General features: G+C 41.2%; 1 long non-coding RNA gene across 2 annotated transcripts in view; it reads right to left on the reverse strand.

Moving 5' to 3' along the window:
• LOC105615691 (uncharacterized) overlaps positions 1–24,622 on the reverse strand; it is a 56,821-nt gene that overhangs the window by 6,023 nt on the left and 26,176 nt on the right. The window contains exons 2-3 of one of the 2 annotated variants that reach the window (XR_006060373.2): positions 22,666–22,753; positions 7,384–9,675 (exon numbers count right to left, since the gene is read on the reverse strand). This is a non-coding gene — a long non-coding RNA (uncharacterized LOC105615691). Of the gene's footprint in view, positions 1–7,383; positions 9,676–22,665; positions 22,754–24,622 lie in introns of those variants that run through there. The other variant, XR_006060374.2, reaches the window with a different exon arrangement.

Here is a 24,622-nt window from a genome sequence, read left to right on the forward strand (position 1 = left end):
TGAGGTACCATTTCACACCAGTCAGAATGGCTGCGATCCAAAAGTCTACAAGCAATAAAAGCTGGAGAACGTGTGGAGAAAAGGGAACCCTCTTACACTGTCGGTGGGAATGCAAACTAGTACAGCCACTATGGAGAACAGTGTGGAGATTCCTTAAAAAACTGGAAATAGAACTGCCTTATGACCCAACAATCCCACTGCTGGGCATACACACCAAGGAAACCAGAATTGAAAGAGACACATGTACCCCAATGTTCATCACAGCACTGTTTATAATAGCCAGGACATGGAAACAACCTAGATGTCCATCAGCAGATGAATGGATAAGAAATCTGCAGTACATATACACAATGGAGTATTACTCAGCCATTAAAAAGAATGCATTTGAATCAGTTCTAATGAGGTGGATGAAACTGGAGCCTATTATACAGAGTGAAGCAAGCCAGAAAGAAAAACACCAATACAGTATACTAATGCATATATATGGAATTTAGAAAGATGGTAACAATAACCCTGTATGCAAGACAGCAAAAGAGACACAGATGTATAGAACAGTCTTTTGGACTCTGTGGGAGAGGGCGAGGGTGGGATGATTTGGGAGAACGGCATTGAAACATGTATAATATCATATATGAAATGAATCGCCAGTCCAGGTTCGATGCATGATACTGGATACTTGGGGCTGGTGCACTGAGACAACCCAGAGGGATGGTACGGGGAGGGAGGAGGGAGTGGGATTCAGGATGGGGAAAACGTGTATACCTGTGGCAGATTCATGTTGATGTATGGCAAAACCAATACAATATTGTAAAGTAATTAACCTCCAATTAAAATAAATAAATTTATTTTAAAAATATTTAATTGTTTTTGGTGCTGTTGTAAATGGATTTTTTTTCTTAATTTCCTTTTCAGATTATTATTAGTGTATGAAAACATAACTGAGTTTTGTATGTTGATTTTATATCCTGCAACTTTACTGAATTAGTTTATTAATTCTAAGTCTTCTTGTGGAATCTTTAGAGTTTTCTATATATAAGGTCATGTCATCTGCTAATCGGGACAGTTTAACTTCTTCCTTCCTGATTTGCATGTGTTTTATTTCTTTCTCTTGCCCAATTGCTCTGGGTAAAACTTTTAGTATTATATTGAACAGAAGTGTCAAGAGTGTACATCCTTGCCTTATTCCTTATTTTAGAGGAAAACCTTTTAGTTTTTCAGTATTAAGTATGATGCTTAAATGTGGCTTTTCATATTTGGTCTGTATTTCAGTGACTACTTCTTGATCTGATTTGTGTTACTCTAGAATTCTAAATGGCACCCCACTCCAGTACTCTTGCCTGGAGAATCCCATGGATGGAGGAGCCTGGTGGGCTGTAGTCTATGGGGTCGCTAAGAGTCAGGCACAACTGAGTGACTTCACTTTCACTTTTCACTTTTATGCATTGGAGAAGGAAATGGCAACCCGCTCCAGTGTTCTTGCCTGGAGAATCCCAGGGATGGGGGAGCCTAGTGGGCTGCCGTCTATGGGGTCACACAGAGTCGGACACGACTGAAGTGACTTAGCAGAAAGCAGCAGCAGGATTCTAAAGGAAATCAACCCTGAATATTCACTGGACGGACTGATCCTGAAGCTGATGCTCCAATACTTTGGCCACCTGATGCAAAGAGCCAACACATAGGAAAAGACTCTGATGCTGGGAACAATTGAAGGCAGGAGGAGAAGGGGATAACAGAGGACAAGATGATTGGATGGCATCACCGACTCAATGGACAAGAGTTTGAGCAAGCTCCAGGAGTTTGCGAAGGATAGGGAAATCTGGCCTGTTGCATTTCATGGGGTCACAGAGTTGGACATGACTAAGCAACTGAACAACAAAAACTCTATGAAAGACCATTTCTGTCTGTGATTCAAAGTGTGATTTCAAAGTGTGGTTCCTGGACCCAGCAGCATCAGCATGTGCCCAGGAACTCATTAAAATGCAAATCCTCAGGCCCACCCAGACTTACTGAATCTGAAATTCTGAGAGTGGGGCCAGTAATTTGTGTTCCAATAAGCCATCTGGGTGATTACAATGCATGCTTGGAGGATGTCTGACTAACACTATTTCCCATGGTGTAGTATTCAGAAAAGTATCAAAGACATATTAACAAGTGTTATGGGACAGAAGATTCCTTATTTGAATAAGGTTGGGAAATCTGAGACTAAAAAGGTTAAGTAGAGCCCATGGGCCATGCCCCTTCACCAAAGTCTCCTACAGGTCATTCCTCCAGACCTGCCACTATGTACATGTGCCTATTTATGCCCCACAAATAGCACAGCCCTTGTTCTTTCTCCAAGAGCCCAGTGTCCCATCTCTCTTAGCCACACACACACACACACACACACACACACACACACAGAGAGAGAGAGAGAGAGAGAGAGAGAGAGAGAGAGAGAGAGAGAGAGAAAGGAGAGAGAGAGAGAGAGTTCCCTTTCTCTTGCTTCAAAGCCCAACTTTCTTTTTTCCACCCCAGTATGACAGACAGGAAGGAATCTCAGTGTGGACTGATGCCCCAACCCCAGCACTGCAAGGCAGTCACAATAATAGTCAATATATTAACCAAAGTGTAGGTTGTGGTGCCTGCGCTTAGTTGTCTGACTCTTGCGACCCCATGAACTGTAGCCCGCAGGCTCCTCTGTCCATGGGATTTTTCAGGCAAGGACACTGGAGTGGGTTGCTATTTCCTCTTTCAGGGGATCTTCCCAACCCAGGGATTGAAACTGCACCTGTCTGCATCTCCTGCATTGCAGGTGGATTCTTTACCAGCTAAGCCATCGGGGAAGCCCAAAGTGTAGGTTCAGTTCAGTTCAGTTCAGTTCAGTCACTCAGTAGATGGGGAAACAGTGGAAACAGTGTCAGACTTTATTTTGGGGGGCTCCAAAATCACTGCAGATAGTGACTGCAGCCGTGAAATTAAAAGACGCTTACTCCTTGGAAGGAAAGTTATGCCCAGTCGAGATAGGATATTAAAAAGCAGAGACATTACTTTGCCAACAAAGGTCTGTCTAGTCAAGGCTGTTTTTCCAGTGGTCATGTATGGATGTGAGAGTTGGACTGTGAAGAAAGTGTAGGTTATTCAGTCTTAAATAACTATTCTTTGGGGACACATTCAGTGCAGTTCAAATACATATTTAGAAAAAAGACATTTTTTTTACTGAAAGGACACAGTCTTGCTAAAGACATATCCAGTTCCTATTTCTAAACTGGATGAAAATATTTCAGTCTGAGACATCTATATTTGTATTATTTCAGTGGTTCAGGGTTTGCTTTTCCAAAATTAATGTGAGATTATTTGCTTTACATCTATCCACAATGCAAAATGCTTGCCTGCAGAATAGCTTCTGTTTCCATTTTAATATGCAGAAATTAGTTATGAACCCCTAGATGGTTTTCAGTTTGGGCAACCTAAAATTCAAAATTTACCTCTAGCAATAGGAAGAAACTGCAGGCAACTTAAAAATAGTGGTTTGTCTCTGAAATTGTGGCTACTCAGTAGGACTAAAGGAGAGAGTCCAAATTACTTTTTCATCTACTGAAAAAACTAAAATACCCCAAAGCTTTAAAATCTTACTTTGTTACATTGTTGGATCATCATTGTAAGCCAAAGAACAGGGGAACAAACATGCAGAAAAAGGTATTACTCCAGCCTCTAAAAAAACCAATATTGCATTTCTTGCCTGCTTTTGCATCAGTTGAGAAATATTCCCACAGGATGAGCTAACTACAAATGTCTAGTGTTCATGTGTGGAAATCTTCCAAAGCCTGGATCTTGAAGAAAGCGGATAAAATCTGGGCAACACAGAACTTGGAGATTAACTCAAGCATGATTTGAGATTTAAAACCTTTGAAAGGAACATGCCAGATCATGCCAAGTTGCTCACACCTGCTCATGATGAGACCAATTTTGTTCTGAAGGAGAAAGGGCGTTAATGTAAGGGTTGCTGGCAGGGCAAACAATAGATGACGTCTCATCCCATTATATCCTATAATAAGTGTGTGTCATCCTAGCCTTTCCTCTAGTTCCTCTGACTCAAATTCATGCATTGTTAAAAACTTATTAAAATGCATTGAATCAGAGCTCTGCAGACAACAAAAATAGAGGGAGTTTTTGACGCCAAGCCAAATAATTTTGGCTTTTCTTCCCAATGTTCATGTAAACAAACTGTCAAACACCCATACATATGAATGGAAAATTATTCATGAAAGGGGATGTCGACTGAAGTTCTCAGAAGAGACACGACAGGGAACTAACGCACTGACATGTTGTCTGTGGAGGGCTGTTCCTTCACTTAGTGTCATATCGCATGAGCAGATATTTCACTTCACATTGTCCACCATTAAACACAAAACTCATGTGTAAATTACATTTATTAAAATTCAGGTCTTTCTAAGTAAAAATATAAAGACTTTCCCAAGTACTGATTCTTCTTTCTCCATGAGAGAAAAAAAAAGAGAGAAAGATGTGTGGAATAATTGTTCTGAAAGTTTGGAGGTCAGATCTTAGAAAATGATCACTGATAAACCAATCACATCTATTTCACATGGAGCAACAAAAACTCCCACGGGAGTCTGAAGAACTAGCAAGAATGACGGCAGTAAAAACATAACTAGACTTTGTGCTAAATAAATATATGCTAACGGCTGTGTTTTCATTGGATGAGGGGTTATAGATTCTAATTAACCTTTGAAGCAAGTCAGGAAATAAAATTTTAGTTGCTGAAGAGACTTCTAATTGCCTCCCATTATCTACCCTCCCCATTTTCTACAGTCATAGAATTTGAAGCTGGGTACATGGTCTCCCCTTGTGGCTCAGGTGATAAAGAATCCTCCTGCAAAGCGAGAGACCTGGGTTTGATCTCTGGGTTGGGAAGATCCCCTGGAGAAGGGAAAGGCTACCCACTCCAGTATTCTGGCCTGGAGAATTCCACGGACTGTACAGTCCTCGGGGTCGCAGAGACAGACACAACTGAGCGACTTTCACTTTCACATGGTCTCCCAGTTTGTCTACATATCCCAGCCTCCCTTATAAGCCAGGTGTGACCTATGGCAAATTTCTAATCAAAAAGCAGGGAGAAGTGATTTGTGCATCTTCAGAGCTGTGCCCTTAAAGAAAAGGGACATGCTCTCCACTTCCTGTGCCCCCTCTCCACCGGCTAAAATGTGGATGAGGACATAGGTTCAGGTGAGGGCAACACCTTAGTGACCAGGACTAATAAGACAGAATCCTGGGTCCTCGAACTGTGGTGTTGCCCAAGCAGCCCCTGACTGCTCACATACAATTAGAGAAATAAAACTATCTTGTTTTGGACTTCCCTGGTGGCTCAGATGGTAAAGAATCTTCCTCTAGCGTGGAGACCGGAGTTTGATCCCTGGGTCAGGAAGATCCCGTGGAGAAGGGAATGGCACTCATTCCAATAGCCTTGCCTGGAAAAATCCCATGGACAGAGGAGCCTGGTGGGCTGCAATCCATGGGGTCACAAAGAGTCAGACAACTCTGACTGAGTGACTAACACACAACACAACACATTTATATGATCTTTCACAGAAGTTAAATGCATATTCTAATAAATGCAAAGTATGTTTGTTAATAATGAAGAATATAGAACTTCCAATCCTCTACAAACTGGGTTAGTAAATGTTGGGCACAGGCCAAATCTGGCCTGCTGCTTGTTTAGTAAACAAAGTTTTATTGAAACACAGCCATGCTTATTCATTTGGGTATTGTCTCTGGCTGCCTCACACTCTAACATCAGAATTGAGGAGCTGTGACAGAGACCATATGGCCGACAGGGACTAAAATATCTATTATCTGGTCCATAACAGAAAAATTATCCTTGCTATAGAGGGAAAGAAAAAGAAGACTTCATTCAGAATAAGTCAAGAGAGAGGGACAAACAAATCAAATAGAAAAACATGAAAAAGAGAATTTAAAATATAAAGTCAAAAATATGACTAAATATACTGGTGGTTAAAATAAATGTGAGTGGGCTCCACTAAGTATGTTAACATTTGTCAGGTAAGACAATGAGTCAAGCCTAGAACTGTTAGGGAATTTGGGGCATTTAAATAAAAAGTGGGAGAATATCAGAGGAGCAACAACAGAAGAGATCTGTTGTGGATTAAATTTTCCCCAGAAAGGGAGGACTTGACTTTCAAGAAATTGTACGAAATTCCAGGTAGCTGTTAGGAATCTGACTATGAGAATCAGAAATCAATTCAGCTAAGAAGGAAGAGACCAAGAGGAAGCAGCCTTGGGCCAAACAGCACATGATGAAACATCCTCAGAGCCATGTGCTTGTAGGAGAGGTAGGGGTGACCTACAGGCTTCCCAGGCGGCGCTAGTGGTCAAGAACCTGACTGCCAATGCAGGAGACATAAGAGACCTGGGTTTGATCCCTGGGTCCAAAGATCCCCTGGAGAAAGGAACGGCAAGCCACTCCCCTGGACATTGGGAATCCAATGGACAGAGGACCCTGGCAGGCTATACAAGTCCATGGGGCCACAAAGAGTAGGACATGACTATAGCGACTTAGCAAACACAGGTGACCTAAAGGTCAAGTCCACCAAAGCACACAGGCCAAATTCAATTGCATGGGTCCAAGTGCTTGTAAGTCGTCTGATTAATATATACTGTAGACTCTACCATTCCCTTGCATTTAATACAAAACTGTATGCTTCGGTATCTTATGGACACTGAGAAGGATATCAGAGAATTATAGAGAAGGACCCATGATTCCAATGATGAGTAAAGGAGAAACTTCCATTCTCTGATTCTGTGAGGAAGCCTTCAGTCTTTGAGCTTCTCTGAGCTTGTTCCATTTTTGTGCTGCCGGAAGGAACATGCCAGCATTCTTGTCACTCACTCCCGTCTGCCATGCCTTCTTTCTGGGGCCGCTTGGCCGGACTTCCTTCTAATGCCAGCACCTGTTATGATGTCATCTCCCCAGCCTCAACCACTTCTACCAGAAAAGATTACACAAACTCCCCAATTATCCACAGAACTAAATAAGAGGATGCTGACATGAGCTGAGCAGCTGCTGAGGAAGGCATAGTGAGGGGGATGGGGATGCAGAGATGAGACTTCACCTCCTCTCTTGTGTCCCTGTTAGATAGAGCAAAGCTCTTCAAATCCAGTGCCAGGGTGAAATTTTTTCTGGGATGTTAGAGGTTATACTTTGAGGAAATGGTCTTATTATCAGTTCATTCAATATGTCCTAAATGTCACCTATATGTAAGCTATTGTGTTTGGGACTGGGGATGGAAACATGCATAAAAAGTGTCCCCTGTCTTTGATGAATCTACATCTAACGGAGAGAAAAAAAAACTTCAAGAGTAAAATGTATTTTGACTGTAATATGTTTTATTGACTACCTTGGTAGCTTCACTGAGTCTTAGTTCGAGGTTATAACCTTACATTTTATCAAAGGTCAATATTATAAAATGGTTCTGGGGCGAATGATTTGGTATCTTTTCATAAATTACTGTTGAAAAAACTTCATTCCTCTGTTTCTTACATAGAAGTATCTCTTTTAAGAATTTAGTATCAGAAAAATGTTTTCTGACAAACTGGTATCTTTTAACAGGTGATAACTATATAATGAATCATAATTTAAAAACTCATTTGACTCCGAGAAACTTGTAATTCAATCAATGTTTAAGCATAGTCTATGTTTGGGGCATGTTTATTTTTTCATTTCTGTGGCTCTATATTAATGGTCTTAGGATAAATGTCTTTTTAAAAATTATGGACCACATAATGTTTTCCTAGAAGCAAACAGAATATAAAATATAACTTTGATCAGAACATCTTATTCCTCCCGGAAGTATAAGTAATTCCCTAGAATCAGATGGAAGCAAATGACAACACAAAGCAGGGGTTATTATGATAATCTGGGACAGAAAATAGCCTTGGAGTAGATTATTTTGGTTGGGTGGTCTTTTGGAGTCCACCGAAGATCATTCTCAGGGCACAGCTTTTACAGGCCTACCCACTGGCCTGGCCAGGGGTCTCTATCTGTTTTGACTGTGTCAGGAAGACAGAGTTTGGTGAAAATCTCCTAGAAGCTTGGATAGTTATTCAAGATAAACATGAAAAGTATGTCATATTATAATCCTGTCTAGCCTGGAAGGTTATGCAGGCTTGACCCCATAAGGGGAAGAGGAGGGGGAAGGAGGACTTATCAACAAATAACCTGGATATAAATATTCAAACCTAGTTTTCATTGGTCTAAATGCTATTTCTGTATCTAAAATCATGCCCTGAGGGAAAAAAATCAGGGCAACTAGGGCATGCCTGTGAACACCTGGGACTTTATAAGCGTTCCAGGTCTAACTAAAGGTTCTGTTTCTTTTATTCACCCACCCACCTCCCAACATAATTCCTGGCTGATTCCCACTTAACTTAGAAGAAAACCTGCATTTAAAAAGCACCTTCACTTTGGATCTCCTTTAGGTGATGTAAAATGGCCTCTTTTAGGATTTAATTCTTGCACAGCTGGACAAGCAAGGGGTGGGGGGTGATGCAGGTTGCCACAGAAACTGCTGTTGGTGCTAGGATTCTTTATACTTTGCTCCTAAAAATAAGATGTAAAATGTACCGAGGGTGTGATTAGCGCAGCACAGAAGGGAATTTCTAAAAGGAGAGCCAAACCTCCCGCCCCCACGGGAACGGGGGTGTTCTTCATAGCTGGAGGCCAGGACAGAAAACTGGGAACAGATGCCCAACATGGTTCTTCCCTCAAAAGGTGCAGGGAAAGACAAATGGGAAAACTGGCTTTTGAAGAAGAAAACAGTCTTCAATCAGGCATAATTCATATAAATTTCAAGGTTGAGATGTCCTGAGATTACCCAGGAAAGAAACAGATCTGTTCTCTGTAACCTACATAAAAGCTATAGAGCTGCACATAAAGCCCTAGAGACAGGGTGAGACACTGTAGTCTGGTGTCTTGCCCAGAAGAAGATGCTGTCACATGCGACCTTCGTCAGGTGGTCCCCCAGTCAGCTTGGACATGTTCAGTGATCTTTACTTCCTTTGGAGACATCTGACAACTGGACTTCTCTCTCTAAATGTTGTTGCACTCTGCCTTTCTGTAACTTCCACCCGTTTGCTTTTGTTTACCTTCTGCAGCAACCAAGAAAAGTCAGCTGCCACCTTTTTTTTTTTTTTTTGGTCTTCATATGATAATTCTTCATTTACTACTAAATGGAGCAATCAGCCACTGGTCCACTCACAGCTTAGGTAGGCTGACTAAGCTGACAATCAGTCCACTTCATAGATCTTGGTGCAAAATGAAATGTCATTAAAACGAGCAACTCATGGTCACATACAGAAAATGTGTATGTGTTTCTAGGCACATTCAACAGCTACGATGGGCCAGGCACCAGGCTAAGTGCATATTCATCTCATTTCATCCAGTTATATGAGGTAAGTAGCTTTATCATCCCCGCTTCATAAAGAAAATCCAGTTTAGTCTGAATGGCAGCAGCCTCATGGGTGTGTGCAGAGTAGAGTGGAGGGCACAGACTTCAGAGTCAGAGGGGGTTGAGCTTGAATGCAGTTCCTCCACTTGCTATATTTGTGATATCCTGGAGAAGTTATGTAACCTCTTTAAACTGGGTTGCTCATCTCTGAAAACTAGGATAATAAAATGTCATGAGTTAGTAAATGGAAAGAAAATTATATGCTTAAAATGTCAAGCACACAGTGGGGGCTCAATAAACCCTAGCTTTCCCTTCTTTCTCCTGCAATCCTGGAGGTCTCTACTACTGTGGTACAGAAGGGCTGTCAATCAAAAGTCACCATATGCAATCAAGCCTGGAGAAGCAACCTGTATCGGTATTCAATTGTCAGACTGAGCAAATGAACCATTAAATGACTAAATCCTTTGCAAGCAGAACATTGTGAAATGATACGAGCTGTTAACATATAGGAACTACCTCCCTCAAATAGATGATAGAGAGATCTCATTGACTATTAAAATGGAGGGAAAAATAAATATGTACATACTATCAGTTCAGTTCAGTCGCTCAGTCGTGTCCGACTCTTTGCGACCCCATGAATCGCAGCACACCAGGCCTCTCTGTCCATCACCAACTCGCGGAGTTCACTCAGATTCATGTCCATCGAGTCCGTGATGCCATCCAGCCATCTCATCCTCTGTCGTCTCATTCTCCTCCTGCCCCCAATCCCTCCCAGCATCAGAGTCTTTTCCAATGAGTCAACTCTTCGCATGAGGTGGCCAAAGTACTGGAGTTTCAGCTTTAGCATCATTCCTTCCAAAGAAATCATACTATCAAGGCAAAGGCTTAAATGGTCTTTATGCTTGGTCCAATATACCCTGTTGTGACTGCTATTTCTCATCCTTCTGTCCTTCTCAGTCTTCCCTGTGCCATGTCTGTTATTTATATCCCTAGGGGGACAGAGAGCTGGTACCTGGGCTCAAAGCTCCTGGGTCCTTCTGTCCTCACTTTCTTCCTTCCTGGCTGGACCCCATGGAAAGCCTGTTCAGTGAGACTTAGACTCCTTCTCTCATGATCACGTCCCTGGACCCCAACTCTAGAGACAGGTCATAAACCTCCTACTCCCCTGATGGACTCATTTCCCTGTTAATAAGAGGATAAGGGACGCCTGGGACAGAAAGGCCCCCTCCTGACCTTCAAGGGAACCTAATAAATCCCTGTCATCTCAGGGATGACAATATGAGTTAGGACCTTGTTATTTTTATGTAAGTGTGAAACTTGTCTAAATAAAAAGACATTTAAAATTTGAAATTTACACATCATTCTATTGTAGACAGATTGGGTTAAATGCTAATTCTAACACCTTGAGTGTAGCCTTGGGTCAACTGCTTCATCTATCTAGGCTTCAATGTCTTCACATAAAAAAATAATGAGTCTAATACTAGCAAAATGTATACAGTGCTTAAATAGTATCTTTAAGCCAGGAACTGTTCTAAGCTCAGGTTAAAAACATGTATATCTAATCCTTGTGATTACTATAGTATTTAGAGTAAAAGCCAGAGTTGCTATGATAAAGAGCCCCAGTGATGCAGAAGCTTTAAAAATAAAGACACTATGATGGTTAATTTTATGTGTTGATTGGGCTAAAGGATGCTCAGAAACATTATTTCTAGGTGTGTCTATGAGAGTGTTTCTAGAAGAGATTAACATTTGAATCAATAGACTGAATAAAGAAAATCTGCCCTCCCCAGTATGGGTGGGCATCATCTAATCTTTTGAGGGCAAATTCTGTAGAGGGCAAATTCTCTCCCTCCCTTCTTGAGCTGGAATGTTTGTCTTCTGCCCTCCCACACAGCAGCCCATAATTCTCAGCTCTGTACTTATACCCCTCATCATCTCTTGTCTCCTAGCCCCTATTCTAAGGCCTTCAGATTTGGACAGAATTACTGCAAACTGGTTCTCTGCTTTGCAAACAGTGAAACCGAGCATTCTGCAGAACCTTTCTTGGGTACAAAAGCCCTGATATGTCCCCCATTTCTTGCTAATAGAAAAAGGCTTTACTTTTGGAACTTACTGATAATTAATGATGGAATTTTGTAAAGAAATGAAAAGCTAATTCACCTATAAATAATGATATTAGCACAGAAAACTATTACACGCTAGTGCATTTCCTGTATGCCTTCTCTGGCCCTTCAGTGCCAAGTCTTTTATACTATGCATATCTATAGTCTTAATTCTTTGGGGCATCATTGTCATGTAGAATCATCTTGAATTATTCATATTTATGGAGAAAAGTCTGAAAGCCATTCACATGATACTACAGGCTTCCTCCTCAGAGTCTTGCTAAAATCTAACGGGCAACAAATTGTTAAAAAGGCAATAAGGAAAAAAAAGAAAGATAAAAAGGTTTTAATCTCCCAGGTCTTCCCTGAGTTCCAAAGAACAGACATAACTACTTACTAATTAGGGAAGTGAGGGAATGCAAGCAAAAATAAGAACAATCAACCAAGAAAAGCAATGAGAGTTTAAACAATTTCAGCAATAAAGCAGAATCACAGGACCCCTAGTTTCTCCTCAAGGGATATCTATAACAACCTGAAACATATCTTTGAATTATTCTATAGAAATTAAGACCTCTATCCAGGTGGATGATAGTGAGTACATACTGACCACGAGCATGTAGACTTCAGACTGCTTGGGACCATAAGGATGATGAATAAGATTCCTAAAACATACACCAGTTACCTCACCACCAACCAACCAGGAGAAAGTCTACAAGTTTATCATGCATGCGGCAACCCTTACTCTTAATGTTGCCTTTCAAAGTCTTGCCCTGAAAGTAGCTGGGGATTATGCATCTTCTGAGCATAAGCTTCCCATTCTCCTTTCTTGGCACCTGTAATAAATGCTGCCTTTCCTTCACCACATCCTGGTGTCAGTAGACTGGCTTTGCTGTGTGGCAGGTAAGTGGACCCAAGCTTGGTTCAGTAACAACAGCACTTGTCAGTCTCCATAATTGCATGAGCCAATCCCCACAGGAAATTTCCTTTGACATATCTCTATCTCTATGTATGTATGTATGTATCTTTCTGTTGGTCTGTCTATCTATATCTCCTACTGGCTCTGTTTCTCTAGAGAACCTTGACTAATACAGACACTGATTTCTCTTACAACACCGCAATGATAGTAGAACGGTTGTTCTGCTCTGCAGTCACCCATGAACCCAGGTGAGCAGGATGGCCCATCCTCAACCTTAAATTTCACCATCACCTTTCATTACCTATAACCACCATTTTCAAACAAGAGAAAAGGGAATGAAGAGTCTGAGTCCAGAATAAGAAACTTCTTTTTAACCCAGCAAAGCCAGGGTAGTGCACCTGGTTTCTGCTCTCATTCTAATGGTTAACACTTAGTGACATAACTGCACTGAGTTATTTCTAAGGGAGGTTGAAAATATAATCTTTAGTTGATTGACCATGTGCCCAAAAAGGAGAGAATGTATGTAGGAAAATAATCAGGACTCTCCACAATAAAACCCTATATGATAGTCATATTATTATCTCCATTTTACAGATAAAAAATCTGAGGCACAGAGAAGTTAAGTAATTTGTTCAATGAAACAAAGTTAACAATGGTGGGGCCCTGATTTGAACCCCAGGCAGTATGGCTCCAAAGCGTATGCTTGTACCTAAAATACTCGTCTGCCTTTTCAGAGTCTGCTGTACACTGTGGTCATTTACTTTTTTTTTTTCTTTCCACTGTACTGCATAAACTCTTTGAGGAAAAGATTCCATTCATCTTTAAATTTCCTACACTGTAGCTTTGCATATTTTAAAGGGTATGTCAGCTAGTTTTTAGTTGCAAGCCACAGTTGCAAACTCTAGCTTGTTTAAGCAGAAAAGAAATGTAGCAAGTGATTTTGGTAGCACACAGTCCCTTCCAAAGGATCAGATAATCAGCTTTGAGTTACATAGCTAAGAATGAAACAGGAGGGAAGCGGGCAGGTTACAACCTTTAAAAGAATGACAAAGCTGTTGAAGATACCACATAAACTTCCTGTAGACCTTGAGCCTCATTATATGCTCATTGTGATATATTAGCATATGCTAAATGACATATTCACAGGCACCAAGACAGTTCTGAGGCTGACCATAAAAGGCTAAAAAGTGGACATTTCCCTCAGATTCCTGGAAATCTCTTCCCCTTTCCCTGAAATAGATGGAATAATCCTCCCACTCAATAGCCTATGAAATTACTCAGCCCATAAAAACTAACCACCCCTTATTTCAGGGCCACTCTTGCTTTCTGATATGGACCGCATGGTCTATATTTGTATCTCTCTCAATAAATCTACTTCTAACCTATCACTTTGCCTCTCACTGAAGGGAAAAAGTAAGAGAGTTCCAGAAAAACATCTATTTCTGCTTTATTGACTATGCCAAAGCCTTTGACTGTGTCGACCACAATAAACTGAAGAAAATTCTGAAAGAGATGGGAATATCAGACCACCTGACCTGCCTCTTGAGAAACCTATATGCAGGTCAGGAAGCAACAGTTAGAACTGGACATGGAACAACAGACTGGTTCCAAATAGGAAAAGGAGTATGTCAAGGCTGTAAATTGTCACCCTGCTTATTTAACTTATATGCAGAGTACATCATGAGAAACGCTGGACTGGAAGAAACACAAGCTGGAATCAAGATTGCCAGGAGAAATATCAATAACCTCAGATATGCAGATGATACCACCCTTATGGCAGAGGAACTAAAAAGCCTCTTGATGAAAGTGAAAGAGGAGAGTGAAAAAGTTGGCTTAAAGCTCAACATTCAGAAGACGAAGATCATGGCATCTGGTCCCATCACTTCATGGGAAATAGATGGGAAAACAGTGGAAACAGTGCCAGACTTTATTTTTTTGGGCTCCAAAATCACTGCAGATGGTGATTGCAGCCATGAAATTAAAAGATGCTCACTCCTTGGAAGAAAAGTTATGACCAACATAGACAGCATATTGAAAAGCAGAGACATTGCTTTGCCAACAAAGGTCCGTCTAGTCAAGGCTACGGTTTTTCCCATGGTCATGTATGGATGTGAGATTTGGACTGTGAAGAAAGCTGAGTGCCGAAGAATTGATGCTTTTGAACTGTGGTGTTGGAGAAAACTCTTGAGAGTCCCTTGGACTGCAAGGAGATCCAACCAGTCCATTCTGAAGGAGATTAGCCCTGGGATTTCTTTGGAGGGAATGATGCTGAAGCTGAAACTCCAGTACTTTGGCCACCTCATGAGAAGAGTTGACTCATTGGAAAAGACTCTGATGCTGGGAGGAATTAGGGGCAGGAGGAGAAGGGGACGACAGAGGATGAGATGGCTGGAAGGCATCACTGACTCGATGGACATGAGTCTGAGTGAACTCCGGGAGTTGGTGACAGGGAGGCCTGGTGTGCTGCGATTCATGGGGTCGCAGAGTCGGACACGACTGAGAGACCGAACTGAACTGAACTGAATTCCTTCTATGCTGAGACATAAAAAACCTGGTCTTCTTTAAGTCCTAAGACCAGATGTGTGATCTCAATTAAAAGGCAATGAGTTTCAGCCCGTGGTTCAAGTTCCAAACCGAGTTTTGGCTGGGTTCAAGACCCATCTGAGGTGTGCAGTCTCAGGTGTGTGTGTGTGTGCTCAGTTGCCAGTTGTGTCCTACTCTTTGCGACCCATGGACTGTAGCCAACCAGGCTCCTCTCTCCATGGGATTTCCTAGGCAAGAATACTGGAGCGGGTTACCATTCCCTACTCCATGGTTCTTCCCAACCCAGGAACTGCACCTGTGTCTCCCCATCTCCCGCATTGGCAGGCAAGTTTTTACCACTGTGCCACCTGGAAAGCCCCTGTGGTCTCAGGTTGTTGTTGTTCAGTCATTCAGTCATGTCTAACTTTGCAACCCCATGGACTGCAGCACACCAGGCTTCCCTGTCCTTCACTATCTCCCTGAGTTTGTTCAAACTCATGTCCATTGAGTCAGTGATGCCATCCAACCATCTCATCCTCTGTTGGCCCCTTTTCCTCTTGCCCTCAATCTTTCCCAGCGTTGGGGTCTTTTCCAGTAAGTCAGCTCTTTGCATTAGGTGACCAAAGTATTGCCACCTTGGCATCAGGTGACCAAGTTGTGGTCTCAGGAGCAACATGTAATCCTAACACAGGATGGTCCTGTGGAGTCACCAGGTGGAGGCAAGACCACAGACCCTGGAAAACAAGCTGTAGCTTGCAGCTGATCCTCAGTTCCGGCTGCCACTGGAAGTCCATCCAGTGTAATTTACTTTCCCTGGAATGAATCTGTGTAGCACTAGCTCAGGTGGTCACCAGTTTCTGAACTGAGGTGTTGCATGAATGCGTCTGGTTGGGGTGGCCTCTATCACATGCTGGTGCCTAGGTACATGGGAGGTGGGAAAGAGTTTCTGGCTTCTGTCATGAAAAGGACAGGACTCAAAAGATGAAGAATTTCCCAACATAGGAAGGGTGATCCAGAAATAGGTATCCCAAAATATATCAACTGTCTACGCCATGGGGCCTTGAATAAAGTGTCTCTTTCCTTCTAAGTTTCTTAAATCCTTTCTTGCCTGAGAAGTAGAGTGCCTGAAACACTGAGATGGCTTTCCTGAGGCTTCTTAAGAAGAAATGTTTAGAGTTCAAAGAAACCTCTGAACTTTTAAAATCTAGTTTCCAGACATTGATTTAGTAGGTCTCGTAGTCCATTTAGCTGCTATAGGAAGTAATGAGCAACTTAAATGATGCCAGTGTGTTTAGATGGACTTCATTCTCTTCTATGTCTGCCTCATCTCACCATTTTTTTAAGCACTTATGTTTTTCTTCTTGTTTCATTTTAAAGTCCTAGTGATCACTATCTACTGATAGTAAAGTTTCACTTTTTTAAAAAAAAATTGGAAGATAATCACTTTACAATGCTGTGTGTTTGTCTGCCATACAATGAAGGAATCAGCTATATGTATACATATATCCCCTCTCTCCTCCCTTTCATCCTCCAATCCCACCTGTTTAGGTCATCAGAGAGCATCAAGCTGAACGTCCCATGTTTCCCACCAGCTATCTATTTTACACATGGTAGTGTATATGTGCAGAGAAGGCGATGGCACCCCACTCCAGTACTCTTGCCTGGAAAATCCCACAGACGGAGGAGCCTGGTAGGCTGCAGTCCATGGGGTCGCGAAGAGGCGGACATGACTGAGCGAATTCACTTTCACTTTTCACTTTCATGCATTGGAGAAGGAAATGGCAACCCACTCCAGTGTTCTTGCCTAGAGAATCCCAGGGACGGGGGAGCCTGGTGGGCTGCCGTCTCTGGGGTCGCACAAAGTCGGACACGACTGAAGCGACTTAGCAGCAGCAGCAGCAGCAGCAGTGTATATGTGCATGCATACTAAGTCACTTCAGTTGTGTCTGCCTCTTTGCAACCCTATGAACTATAGCCCGCCAGGCTCCTCTGTCCATAGGATTCTCCAAGTGTATATATGTCAATCCTAATCTCACCATTTGTCCCACCCTCCCCTTCTCCCACTGTGTCCACAGTCTGTTCTCTACATTTGTATCTTTATTTCTGCCCTGGAGATAGGTTCATCTGTACCGTTTTTCTAGATTATTTTACTAATTCACAAATTCATCTAAAAGAGAAAATATGAATGAATGAAAGAATATTGAATTGGCAATACATACATATGCTAATATATACATTATTTGAAAACACTGTGATGCAAATAGCAATTACTGTTACTATACACAGTAGTATATAATCAAAGTATAATAAAATGCTATTTATTAACCAAATGTACTCTAATAGTCTATCACATTGATCAGAAATTTGGAGATACAACAGACTTCTAGAAATCTGACTGCCTTAGTTTGGGTTCCCTAATAGCAAAGATCATGGCATCTGGTCCCATCACTTCACAGGAAATAGATGGGGAAACAGTAGAAACAGTGTCAGACTTTATTTTTGGGGGCTCCAAAATCACTGCAGATGGTGACTGCAGCCATGAAATTAAAAGATGCTTACTCCTTGGAAGGAAAGTTATGACCAACCTAGATAGCATATTCAAAAGCAGAGACATTACTTTGCCGACTAAGGTCCGTCTAGTCAAGGCTATGGTTTTCCCAGTGGTCATGTATGGATGTGAGAGTTGGACTGTGAAGAAGGCTGAGTGCCAAAGAATTGAAGCTTTTGAACTGTGGTGTTGGAGAAGACTCTTGAGAGTCCCTTGGACTGCAAGGAGATCCAACCAGTCCATTCTGAAGGAGATAGCCCTGGGATTTCTTTGGAAGGAATGATGCTGAAGCTGAAACTCCAGTACTTTGGCCACCTCATGCGAAGAGTTGACTCACTGGAAAAGACTCTGATGCTGGGAGGGACTGAGGGCAGGAGGAAAAGGGGATGACAGAGGATGAGATGGCTGGATGGCATCACCGACTTGGTGGACGTGAGTTTGAGTGAACTCTGGGAGTTGGTGATGGACAGGGAGGCCTGGCGTGCTGCGATTCATGGGGTCGCAAAGAGTCGGACACAACTGAGCAACTGAACTGAACTGAACTGCATAGCAAATGATGAATCAAATGAAGATAGTTGATTTGGGAGGTGAAAAGACAGGCACTGATAAAAGAGTAAAGAAATGCAACAAAGAAGGAAAAGTAGCCAATAAAAGGTGCTATCCGGCCAGCTCTCATGTAAATGGTGCCGTCCTCTCCTCTGTGGCTCCATCTTCCTTCTCCTAGTAGTTTTTTTCCCTCCTCTTCTGTTTCCGGCCTTTCTTACTCCCTTTTCTCTTTCTTATATTTCCCTCTGCCTTAGTTTCAATCATTCTATCTCTTTGACGGTTGGGATAGTTCTCTAATCTGTTTAATTTTTTCCAGTTAATTTCAATCCTGGTAAACACCTGGGAGAACTCCCAGCTTAGTGCCAGTTGTTTTATCTGGGTTATATTCTCTTTATTGAGTAAAGCTGTTGAGATTGTTCCATGGCTTTAGAAAAACAAATAGATTCAAATTTGGGGGCTTCTCTTTTCATCTTGGGTTGCTAGATATAGCAGACAAACATACAGAACATGCTGTTAAATTTATTTATTTATTTTTTTAATACAATAAACAAGCTTTATCTAAGGAACATTCATATATCTCTGTTTTCCCAACAACTGAACAACTCATATTCTTTTCTTTTTTTTTTAACTTTAATGTATTTTATTTTATTTTTTACTTTATTTTAATTTACAATACTGTATTGGTTTTTGTTAAATTTAAATATCAGATAAACAGCAAATACGATTTTAGTATAAATATATATCCCATTTAATATCTGGGACATACTTGTGCTGAAAGTATCCACTGCTTATCTGAAATGCAAATGTAACTGGACAGCCTGTATTTTATTTGGTGACCTAGTCTTAACTCACTTCAAAATTTGCTCTTGCTTTTATTCCATGACTGACCTAGCAGCGATAATTGCAGTTCAATGTTCATTTCCAGCTCTGAAGGCCAAGGAGATACAGGCGTGATTTCATCATTTATGGTGACAACACAATTATTACAAGAAGTACTTCATTTGAGAAAGTTTCCCTCTGTCTTTGTCTTTTGAAACTGAAGCATTTCCAGGATTACATGGAATAATAAAATTAAGAGTACAATTATTAAGTTGTTAAGTGGTAGACAGAAATTAAAAAGCTGTTACTCAAGGCAATTCTCATCTACTGCATATGGCCTTCGTGATTACCTGGTAATTTGTTAATGTGAATATTTTGACATGCATTCAGGGAGTTCTGTACAGTGTCTGTTGCAATAAAGAGAATTGATATGTCTCATACACTGGCATACAACAACGATACATCTATATTTTTCCATTTTTATCTTGATATCTTTATCACTTTGGGGGCCTAATTTAGAAACTTAATAGTTGAGGGTGCTGGAATTCTCCAGTGCTCCCCTGCTAACCATCCTGTCCTCTGGCCTTGTCCCTCTCATGGGTGATTCTAGACAGGGACTTACACAAAGAGAAAAAACAATGAACAAACAGCAAGGCAATACTATCTCACTCCCTGAGCCAATGTCCCCACTGTCAACCTCTGGGACGTTAAACCGACTAGCTTCTCTATCTGATACGCCTCTCATCATGATTATTTTCTGAATTGGTCAGACTCTTAATAGTGTGTCCCATTTGATCACACAGAGTGTGGAGAATCTAGAAACCATGTAGGGCACAGCAACAAAATTGACTGTAGTGCAAACAGGAGGATCTGTGTGTGGGGGAAAGATTTCTTGAGGGGAAAGGAGTATTTTTTTCAGGGAGGAGATTCTTTGACATTGTTTAGAATTGTAGACAGATTTTACTATTTAGAAAAAGTAGACAGATTTTTATTCAGTTTTATGATTGTTTAGAAAATGTCTACAGAAAGCATAACTTTCTATTGCGTGCGCCCAGGTGATATGTTCCCATCTCTCTCTTCTTAGAAGGTCAGTGATGCACACACAGGGCAAAACTTTGAGGTACGGTAACAAGAATATTTGAGAACAGTGCTGTGCAAGGTAGGCATGGGCTATGTACTGGGACTGATTTGTGACAAGTACAGAAATTGAGCCAAGCCTTAGATTTTTTTTTTTTTTTAATAGCAACTTAAGACGCTTACTCCTTGGAAGAAAAGTTATGACCAACCTAGATAGCATATTCAAAAGCGGAGACTTTACTTTGTCAACAAAGGTCTGTCTAGTCAAAGCTATGGTTTTTCCAGTGGTCATGTATGGATGTGAGAGTTGGACTATAAAGAAAGCTGAATGCCAAAGAATTGATACTTTTGAACTGTGGTGTTGGAGAAGACTCTTGAGAGTCCCTTGGACTGCAAGGAGATCCAACCAGTCCATCCTAAAGGAGACCAATCCTGGGTTCTCATTGGACGGACTGATGTTGAAGCTGAAACTCCAGTACTTTGGCCACCTCATGCTAAGAGCTGACTCATTGGTAAAGACACTGATGCTGGGGAAGATTGAGGGCAGGAGGAGAAGGGGATGACAGAGGATGAGATGGTTGGATGGCATCATCACCGACTCAATGAACATGTGTTTGGGTGGACTCCGGGAGTTGGTGATGGACAGAGAGGCCTGGCATGCTGCGATTCATGGGGTCACAAAGAGTCGGACATAACTGAACGACTGAACTGAACTGAAGGTAACAGATTAGAACCAGATCACCCCTTGGGAACAGGGCTCACCTTATATTCCTTTTATGGCACAGAATATAATTAATTGGAAAGCTATCAGGAATAAAATTAGTACTATATGGATGGCTGTGTGCAGAAAAGAGTAGGAGGGACTCAGGGATCAATCCCAGAGCAGTGGTAACTGGGGTGACTTCAGTTCAGTTCAGTTCAGTTCAGTCGCTCAGTCGTGTCCGACTCTTTGCAACCCCATGAATCGCAGCACACCAGGCCTCCCTGTCTATCACCAAATCCCAGAGTTCACTCAGACTCATGTCCATCGAGTCAGTGATGCCATCCAGCCATCTCATCCTCTGTCATCCCCTTCTCCTCCTGCCCCCAGTCCCTCCCAGCATCAGACTTTTTTCCAATGAGTCAACTCTTCACATGAGGTGGCCAAAGTACTGGAGTTTCAGCTTTAGCATCATTCCATCCAAAGAACACCCAGGACTGATCTCCTTTAGAATGGACTGGTTGGATCTCCTTGCAGTCCAAGGGACTCTCAAGAGTCTTCTCCAACACCACAGTTCAAAAGCATCAATTCTTCAGCGCTCAGCTTTCTTCACAGTCCAACTCTTAGGCAGTGTATAATTGAATGCATTTTTGACTGAATTAGAAGATGAATGAAAGCGTCAGTCTCTAAGTAGCAGGGATTTCTTTTTGCCCCAGTTCTGGTTCTGATTCTCCCTCAATTCTTCTGTTTTTGAAATCTTAAAATGGTTTGGCATTTCCTTTTCAAAAATGCCACCAGTCATCATTCAAGTAGCAGCTTAACTCCAAAATGCTAACTTTCTCTATGTTAGAACACTGAGTAGAAAGAAAAAATATTTATCTCAGGAGATTTTAAACCTGTGACTTTTATCATTTCAAATGTAGATATCATGAGTTATAATTATTATCTTTATTATTCACCCATTCACTTTATACTTTATGGTGTATTAGGAAATAATCCTTTGGCAAATGAATGGACTAGATGGATAGAAAGTAGATTGGTATATATTTAATTCTGAGGAATGCAAGATGTTCTTGCCTGTAGGAAAGGGGGGATTTTTTTCCCTCCTCCTTGAATTTATTACGCTTGGAAACATCCATTGTTTCACCTGAGAAATCTATTTTTCTGGATATTCCAGCAGTCAATGGGCTAAAAAATGTAGGTATTGTGGGGTCCAAATGCTTTATGCTTACAATGTTTCTTATGAACACAGGCATGTTTAACTGGCTTTTTGAAAAAGACAAATCAGAGATATTTCTTACATAATCATAAGCACTGTAGAAAACATTTTGAACTGATAATCCATTATAAAACATTCTGCCTTAGTCAAATTGCTACTCTGTCATAAAGCAGACTGCAATATTTTAAATAAGTAATATTAAGAAAGATCTTTTTATTAGGTAGCTATCTCATGACCTTGTTCAACATCCAGATCCAGTGTATAGTCAATCTTGTCTCCATGAAATTCTTTCCATGTCTAGCTTGAATTTTTCCAGTAATTATCAAATCCCTCTTAAGCTTCTTTCAAGAATTACTTTGGTAAAACATGGCTGTAGGACAGCACGTGGGACCCACACTCACAACCATTTGATAGTTTTTTGATTGAACTTGAAATTTGGACTTTTCTTACCCATTTGTATGACACAGGAGGCAAAGCAGGACTTTCTTGATGGCAGCAAAGCAGAACCATAGGGAAGAGACAGAAGAAAATAAAGATGGTGGAGGCGGCTGTGCCTCCTGGAGCTTAGTCTGCATGGAAGGTTTTATATCTCCAAGGTTTCCTATGCATAATCCCCATACTCGCCTGGAGCTAATCACTTCTGCTTATTTATCACGTATTATTTCCAGAGGGAACATTGCTCTAAATAAATTCCAAAATTTATTAAAAGAAAGACCCAGCAAAAATGGCAAGTGGGTATGAATGTAGAACTTACTAATTACTCCTGGTGAGGTGAACTGTAGGTGAGCTTAATGAAGTCTTGCAACACCACATTTCAAATGGCTGATAGACTTCCACAGGCTCTGTGAACACAAATGCACATAGTATTTTCACTGATCATAACTCATGGAGCTCAACTTTGAAAAGCATGCAGCGCAATCCACTGAACATAAAACACAGCCTCCTTTCTTCCCGTGAACTAAGTTAGAGCTCTTTTATGCACATAGCCTTAATAAAGTATTCTAATTTTGTGGCATTAAATGGAACAATAAGCTATTATACAATTTTCCTTCTCTCCCCAAAAGACATTGAATGTTAAGTTATACCAATATTATTGATAGTTGTCACCAGTGAACTGTTGGTTTGAGGCTCTACAAAACAATTTATGTGAGATTTCTCTCCTTGCTGCTGCTACTGTTGCTAAGTCACTTCAGTCGTGTCTGACTCTGTGCGACCCCATAGATGGCAGCCCACTAGGCTCCTCTGTCTCTGGGATTCTCCAGGCAAGAATACTGGAGTGGATTGCCATTTCCTTCTCCAATGCATGAAAGTGAAAAGTCAAAGTGAAGTTGATCAGTCGTGTCCGACTCTTAGCGACCCCATGAATTGCAGCCTACCAGGCTCCTCCGTCCATGGGATTTTCCAGGCAAGAGTACTGAAGTGGGGTGCCACTGCCTTCTCCAGGGGATCTTCCAGACCCATGGACCTAACTCCTGCATTGGCAGGTGGATTCTTTACCACTAAGCCACCTAGGAACCAGAATTCCTAAATAACTGCACTCAATTTTGACATGTAAAATCTTATTTAATCTTTGTGTTATTACTTTTTTGTTACCTCTATTTTTGTTCTTGAAAATTCAACCTTTAAGTCCCCTGTGTACTTGGATTAAAACAATATATAAATATTATATTTTACTAAAGATACAGTATCTTTAGTGGTATCTCACTAAAGGATGATTACCATATCTATATTTCTTTTGATAAATTTAACCGCTGTCTGTCACTATTGGTATTTTATAATACTTAGGTATAGAGATATTATTTTATTACATTTGTTGTATTTATAGAAAATGGTACCATTTGTATTAGAAACTTCTGAAAATTTTAATGAAATGAATTTATAAAATACAAAATAAATTTCACTTCTCTATGAAAATTCCAAACAGAAAGAAGTATCAATGAAAACTAAGTTTAATCTGGATAAATTTCCTTTAAGAAAAATAAGTCCATGTATTTATCACATTTGAAGTCTGGTGCTTTTTTCCATAATAAGAAAGAAATAGTACTTATTTTTCTTGGCTAAACAATTTTGCATACAGTACTCCTTTAAAAAAAAAAAAACACCAGAAAGGCTGGCTTCATGGGCATGCCAAGCCTCTGGGTGGTCAGCTTATAGCTACCTGTATGTGTTCCCTAGTTTCAATGGCATTTGACCTCAGCAGTCCCCTCTCAGTGGAAATATGGAAAAGTGAAGACTTCTTAAAGCCATGGAGGGAAAAATGAGCATCTCTCCTGGGATGAAAACCTCCACGCATCCAGCACACATGACAGAAGGCTGGGAGGCCCAGAGTCACCTGCTGCCTTGATCCAGCCAGTCTCCCTCAGAAGGAGCTTTGCCAAAGGCAGCTCAAAAGTAGGGGCAGATCCTATGGCAAAAGCAGCTTTGTTCCATTCTCTGCTGGAGCTAGTTCCTTCTTATTCTTTGCTGTGTGTTTTTTTTTAACTTTACAAAATTGTATTGGTTTTGCCACACATCAACATGAATCCGCCATGGGTGTACACATGTTCCCAATCCTGAACCCCCTCCCACCTCCCCTCCCTACACCATCCCTCTGGGTCATCCCAGTGCACCAGCCCCAAGCATCCTGCACCCTGCATCAAACCTAGACTGGTGATTCATTTCTTATATGATATTATACATGATGCAGTGCCATTCTCCCAAATCATCCCACC

Source organism: Ovis aries, chromosome 7 (genome assembly GCF_016772045.2).
Source record: "Ovis aries strain OAR_USU_Benz2616 breed Rambouillet chromosome 7, ARS-UI_Ramb_v3.0, whole genome shotgun sequence".
Lineage (NCBI taxonomy): Eukaryota > Metazoa > Chordata > Mammalia > Artiodactyla > Bovidae > Ovis > Ovis aries.